Genomic DNA, 7,728 nt, shown 5'->3' with positions numbered 1-7,728 from the left:
GGAGATGGGGAGGCAAGGCTGAAGGGGAGGAGGAGGCCTTTATTTGAAGATAACAATTCTTGTGTTGTTATGTTCAAAAGTCTTATCTAGTAAGTTTCCCATAGGAAGGTATTGGGAATAGAGACATATTTTTTTTTCAAAATTCCATGTAGGTGTTGTGGTATGGCACCATTTGCTTGTTAGGAAGTCATATGAGTTTATTTTACATGATGGTGTTCATTATGTTATTTTAGTCTTTGAAGCCAGTGACTCCACAGGGACTTGTTTTTTGATTAAATTTGCCACCAGTCTCTACTTATTTGTCCCAGAGTAGTATGTGATATCTCATAGGCAGGGATTTGAAACTATTTTTTTAAGAATTCTGGACTGACTGGTTTCCTGGATGATGAGGTCTTAGGCTATGGGAAATTTACTGTCTGCTGATTTTTATAATAAGTAACGCAAAGAATTGGTAAAGACACCAATTTTGGAGATGGAGAGGAAAGGCTGAAGGGGAGGAGGAGGCCTTTATTTGAAGATAACAATTCTTGTGTTGTTATGTTCAAAAGTCTTATCTAGTAAGTTTCCCATAGCTCGCTATCTTTTTTTCCAAATTCTTCATGTACCCACTATCTGACAAATATAATAGAAGTAGCATTATTTACTCACCTAATATTCCAAGAGCTGTTTTACAAATGGTTGGAGACTCATATGTATATTGGGCTTAAAGCCAATGCCTGTAGTGGTGCCATAGGTTTAGATAAAGAACCAGGACTGAAGCAGATTTTGAGAGCTTTTGTGTGATGATAAATTGTGTAGACTTAGGATATCCAGACCTTGTACGTTTTCCAATGCGTAGCTATCATGTGTTGTACTATAGAATCAATACATTTTGTAAAAAAAAGTGCTTGTAAAGGGGTATACACTTCTGGGTGAATTAATTCTGTGTTTTCCTGTTAATTGTAAAAAAGTTGGAAATTTTTTGGTATAGTTTCCAATTTTGTTTTATACTTGCACACATTTCATGTTAATGTTGTACTCTCATTTGATTTTGATTGGCTGTGTATAATCATGGAGATTTTATCTAGATTATTTTACTATATTTTATATGTTATTCTGTTACATTGAAGTTAGATGTACCTCAAATCATTATAGTTACATTGGTAATATGGTGAGATTGCTATCATATCACTGTGTCATTTCCATTATGTTCATCTAATTTCCAATGGAGATGTCTGGGCAGAAGTGGTTTGTTTGGTTCAGTTGCTGGGCCCTCCTTGGATATTGGTGCTTCATGTGAAGTGGAATAACTTAAGGGTAGGTCCCTTTAGCTGGATTTGGTCAAGGCAATAAAGAGAGATGTAATGCTTATGTTATTGCTCCTCTCTCTCAAGGTAAAATTGTGTGGTCTGAGATGGTATCATGTTTGTTTTGGAGAAATACCACAGACCAATAACCTTGAAAGGTATTGGGAATAAAGAGGTCTGCTTTTTTCAAAATTCTGTGTAGGTGTCATAGTATGGCGCCATTTGCTGGTTAGGAAGTCATCTGATTTGATTTTAGTGATGATGTTCACTGTGTTTTTTTAGTCTTTGAAACCAGTGACTCCACAGGGACTTGGTTTTGGTAAATTTGTCACCAGTCTCTACTTCTGTGTACCAGAGTAGTATGTGATATCTGATAGCCAGGGGTTTGAAACTATTTTTTTAAGAATTCTGTACTGACTGGATTTCCGGATTATGAGGTCCTAGGCTATAGGAACTTTAGTATTTGCTGCTATTTACAATAAGTGACACATAAGATTGGTAAAGACACCAATTTTGGAGATGGAGAGGCAAGGCTGAAGGGGAGGAGGAGGCCTTTATTTGAAGATAACAATTCTTGTGTTGTTATGTTCAAAAGTCTTATCTAGTAAGTTTCCCATAGGAAGGTATTGGGAATAGAGACATATTTTTTTTTCAAAATTCCATGTAGGTGTCGTGGTATGGCACCATTTGCTTGTTAGGAAGTCATATGAGTTTATTTTACATGATGGTGTTCATTATGTTATTTTAGTCTTTGAAGCCAGTGACTCCATAGGGACTTGTTTTTTGATTAAATTTGCCACCAGTCTCTACTTATTTGTCCCAGAGTAGTATGTGATATCTCATAGGCAGGGATTTGAAACTATTTTTTTAAGAATTCTGGACTGACTGGTTTCCTGGATGATGAGGTCTTAGGCTATGGGAACTTTACTGTCTGCTGATTTTTATAATAAGTAACGCAAAGAATTGGTAAAGACACCAATTTTGGAGATGGAGAGGAAAGGCTGAAGGGGAGGAGGAGGCCTTTATTTGAAGATAACAATTCTTGTGCTGTTATGTTCAAAAGTCTTATCTAGTAAGTTTCCCATAGCTCGCTATCTTTTTTTCCAAATACTTCATGTACCCACTATGAGACAAATTTAATTGAAGTAGCATTATTTACTCACCTAATATACCAAGAGCTGTTTTACAAATGGTTGGAGACTCATATGTATATTGGGCTTAAAGCCATTGCCTGTAGTGGTGCTATAGGTTTAGATAAAGAACCAGGACTGAAGCAGATTTTGAGAGCTTTTGTGTGATGATAAATTGTGTAGACTTAGGATATTCAGACCTTGTACGTTTTCCAATGCGTAGCTATCATGTGTTGTACTATAGAATCAATACATTTTGTAAAAAAAAGTGCTTGTAAAGGGGTATACACTTCTGGGTGAATTAATTCTGTGTTTTCCTGTTTACTGTAAAAAAGTTGGGATTTTTTGGTATAGTTTTCAATTTTGTTTTATGCTTACACACATTTCATGTTAATGTTGTACTCTTATTTGATTTTGATTGGCTGTGTATAATCATGGAGATTTTATCTAGATTCTTTTACTATATTTTATATGTTATTCTGTTACATTGAAGTTAGATGTACCTCAAATCATTATAGTTACATTGGTAATATGGTGAGATTGCTATCATATCACTGTGTCATTTCCATTATGTTCATCTAATTTCCAATGGAGATGTCTGGGCAGAAGTGGTTTGTTTGGTTCAGTTGCTGGGCCCTCCTTGGATATTGGTGCTTCATGTGAAGTGGAATAACTTAAGGGTAGGTCCCTTTAGCTGGATTTGGTCAAGGCAATAAAGAGAGATGTAATGCTTATGTTATTGCTCCTCTCTCTCAAGGTAAAATTGTGTGGTCTGAGATGGTATCAGGTTTGTTTTGGAGAAATACCACAGACCAATAACCTTGAAAGGTATTGGGAATAAAGATTTCTGCTTTTTTCAAAATTCTGTGTAGATGTCATAGTATGGCGCCATTTGCTAGTTAGGAAGTCATCTGATTTGATTTTAGTGATGGTGTTCACTGTGTTTTTTTAGTCTTTGAAACCAGTGACTCCACAGGGACTTGGTTTTGGTAAATTTGTCACCAGTCTCTACTTCTGTGTACCAGAGTAGTATGTGATATCTGATAGCCAGGGGTTTGAAACTATTTTTTTAAGAATTCTGTACTGACTGGATTTCCGGATTATGAGGTCCTAGGCTATAGGAACTTTAGTATTTGCTGCTATTTACAATAAGTGACACATAAGATTGGTAAAGACACCAATTTTGGAGATGGAGAGGCAAGGCTGAAGGGGAGGAGGAGGCCTTTATTTGAAGATAACAATTCTTGTGTTGTTATGTTCAAAAGTCTTATCTAGTAAGTTTCCCATAGGAAGGTATTGGGAATAGAGACATATTTTTTTTTCAAAATTCCATGTAGGTGTCGTGGTATGGCACCATTTGCTTGTTAGGAAGTCATATGAGTTTATTTTACATGATGGTGTTCATTATGTTATTTTAGTCTTTGAAGCCAGTGACTCCATAGGGACTTGTTTTTTGATTAAATTTGCCACCAGTCTCTACTTATTTGTCCCAGAGTAGTATGTGATATCTCATAGGCAGGGATTTGAAACTATTTTTTTAAGAATTCTGGACTGACTGGTTTCCTGGATGATGAGGTCTTAGGCTATGGGAACTTTACTGTCTGCTGATTTTTATAATAAGTAACGCAAAGAATTGGTAAAGACACCAATTTTGGAGATGGAGAGGAAAGGCTGAAGGGGAGGAGGAGGCCTTTATTTGAAGATAACAATTCTTGTGTTGTTATGTTCAAAAGTCTTATCTAGTAAGTTTCCCATAGCTCGCTATCTTTTTTTCCAAATTCTTCATGTACCCACTATCTGACAAATATAATAGAAGTAGCATTATTTACTCACCTAATATTCCAAGAGCTGTTTTACAAATGGTTGGAGACTCATATGTATATTGGGCTTAAAGCCAATGCCTGTAGTGGTGCCATAGGTTTAGATAAAGAACCAGGACTGAAGCAGATTTTGAGAGCTTAAGTGTGATGATAAATTGTGTAGACTTAGGATATCCAGACCTTGTACGTTTTCCAATGCGTAGCTATCATGTGTTGTACTATAGAATCAATACATTTTGTAAAAAAAAGTGCTTGTAAAGGGGTATACACTTCTGGGTGAATTAATTCTGTGTTTTCCTGTTTATTGTAAAAAAGTTGGAAATTTTTTGGTATCGTTTCCAATTTTGTTTTATACTTGCACACATTTCATGTTAATGTTGTACTCTCATTTGATTTTGATTGGCTGTGTATAATCATGGAGATTTTATCTAGATTCTTTTACTATATTTTATATGTTATTCTGTTACATTGAAGTTAGATGTACCTCAAATCATTGTAGTTACATTGGTAATATGGTGAGATTGCTATCATATCACTGTGTCATTTCCATTATGTTCATCTAATTTCCAATGGAGATGTCTGGTCAGAAGTGGTTTGTTTGGTTCAGTTGCTGGGCCCTCCTTGGATATTGGTGCTTCATGTGAAGTGGAATAACTTAGGGTAGGTCCCTTTAGCTGGATTTGGTCAGGGCAATAAAGAGAGATGTAATGCTTATGTTATTGCTCCTCTCTCTCAAGGTAAAATTGTGTGGTCTGAGATGGTATCATGTTTGTTTTGGAGAAATACCACAGACCAATAACCTTGAAAGGTATTGGGAATAAAGAGGTCTGCTTTTTTCAAAATTCTGTGTAGGTGTCATAGTATGGCGCCATTTGCTGGTTAGGAAGTCATCTGATTTGATTTTAGTGATGATGTTCACTGTGTTTTTTTAGTCTTTGAAACCAGTGACTCCACAGGGACTTGGTTTTGGTAAATTTGTCACCAGTCTCTACTTCTGTGTACCAGAGTAGTATGTGATAACTGATAGCCAGGGGTTTGAAACTATTTTTTTAAGAATTCTGTACTGACTGGATTTACGGATTATGTATTTGCTGCTATTTACAATAAGTGACACATAAGATTGGTAAAGACACCAATTTTGGAGATGGAGAGGCAAGGCTGAAGGGGAGGAGGAGGCCTTTATTTGAAGATAACAATTCTTGTGTTGTTATGTTCAAAAGTCTTATCTAGTAAGTTTCCCATAGGAAGGTATTGGGAATAGAGACATATTTTTTTTTCAAAATTCCATGTAGGTGTCGTGGTATGGCACCATTTGCTTGTTAGGAAGTCATATGAGTTTATTTTACATGATGGTGTTCATTATGTTATTTTAGTCTTTGAAGCCAGTGACTCCATAGGGACTTGTTTTTTGATTAAATTTGCCACCAGTCTCTACTTATTTGTCCCAGAGTAGTATGTGATATCTCATAGGCAGGGATTTGAAACTATTTTTTTAAGAATTCTGGACTGACTGGTTTCCTGGATGATGAGGTCTTAGGCTATGGGAACTTTACTGTCTGCTGATTTTTATAATAAGTAACGTAAAGAATTGGTAAAGACACCAATTTTGGAGATGGAGAGGGAAGGCTGAAGGGGAGGAGGAGGCCTTTATTTGAAGATAACAATTCTTGTGTTGTTATGTTCAAAAGTCTTATCTAGTAAGTTTCCCATAGCTCGCTATCTTTTTTTCCAAATTCTTCATGTACCCACTATCTGACAAATATAATTGAAGTAGCATTATTTACTCACCTAATATACCAAGAGCTGTTTTACAAATGGTTGGAGACTCATATGTATATTGGGCTTAAAGCCAATGCCTGTAGTGGTGCCATAGGTTTAGATAAAGAACCAAGACTGAAGCAGATTTTGAGAGCTTTTGTGTGATGATAAATTGTGTAGACTTAGGATATCCAGACCTTGTACGTTTTCCAATGCGTAGCTATCATGTGTTGTACTATAGAATCAATACATTTTGTAAAAAAAAGTGCTTGTAAAGGGGTATACACTTCTGGGTGAATTAATTCTGTGTTTTCCTGTTTATTGTAAAAAAGTTGGAAATTTTTTGGTATAGTTTTCAATTTTGTTTTATACTTGCACACATTTCATGTTAATGTTGTACTCTCATTTGATTTTGATTGGCTGTGTATAATCATGGATATTTTATCTAGATTCTTTTACTATATTTTATATGTTATTCTGTTACATTGAAGTTACATGTACCTCAAATCATTATAGTTACATTGGTAATATGGTGAGATTGCTATCATATCACTGTGTCATTTCCATTATGTTCATCTAATTTCCAATGGAGATGTTTGGTCAGAAGTGGTTTGTTTGGTTCAGTTGCTGGGCCCTCCTTGGATATTGGTGCTTCATGTGAAGTGGAATAACTTAGGGTAGGTCCCTTTAGCTGGATTTGGTCAGGGCAATAAAGAGAGATGTAATGCTTATGTTATTGCTCCTCTCTCTCAAGGTAAAATTGTGTGGTCTGAGATGGTATCAGGTTTGTTTTGGAGAAATACCACAGACCAATAACCTTGAAAGGTATTGGGAATAAAGAGGTCTGCTTTTTTCAAAATTCTGTGTAGGTGTCATAGTATGGCGCCATTTGCTGGTTAGGAAGTCACCTGATTTGATTTTAGTGATGGTGTTCACTGTGTTTTTTTAGTCTTTGAAACCAGTGACTCCACAGGGACTTGGTTTTGGTAAATTTGTCACCAGTCTCTACTTCTGTGTACCAGAGTAGTATGTGATATCTGATAGCCAGGGGTTTGAAACTATTTTTTTAAGAATTCTGTACTGACTGGATTTCCGGATTATGAGGTCCTAGGCTATAGGAACTTTAGTATTTGCTGCTATTTACAATAAGTGACACATAAGATTGTTAAAGACACCAATTTTGGAGATGGAGAGGCAAGGCTGAAGGGGAGGAGGAGGCCTTTATTTGAAGATAACAATTCTTGTGTTGTTATGTTCAAAAGTCTTATCTAGTAAGTTTCCCATACGAAGGTATTGGGAATAGAGACATATTTTTTTTTCAAAATTCCATGTAGGTGTCGTGGTATGGCACCATTTGCTTGTTAGGAAGTCATATGAGTTTATTTTACATGATGGTGTTCATTATGTTATTTTAGTCTTTGAAGCCAGTGACTCCATAGGGACTTGTTTTTTGATTAAATTTGCCACCAGTCTCTACTTATTTGTCCCAGAGTAGTATGTGATATCTCATAGGCAGGGATTTGAAACTATTTTTTTAAGAATTCTGGACTGACTGGTTTCCTGGATGGTGAGGTCTTAGGCTATGGGAACTTTACTGTCTGCTGATTTTTAAAATAAGTAACGCAAAGAATTGGTAAAGACACCAATTTTGGAGATGGAGAGGAAAGGCTGAAGGGGAGGAGGAGGCCTTTATTTGAAGATAACAATTCTTGTGTTGTTATGTTCAAAAGTCTT

The sequence above is a fragment of the Rhinoderma darwinii genome (genome assembly GCF_050947455.1).
Source record: "Rhinoderma darwinii isolate aRhiDar2 chromosome 2 unlocalized genomic scaffold, aRhiDar2.hap1 SUPER_2_unloc_49, whole genome shotgun sequence".
NCBI lineage: Eukaryota > Metazoa > Chordata > Amphibia > Anura > Rhinodermatidae > Rhinoderma > Rhinoderma darwinii.
Note: the sequence above shows the minus strand (reverse complement) of the source record.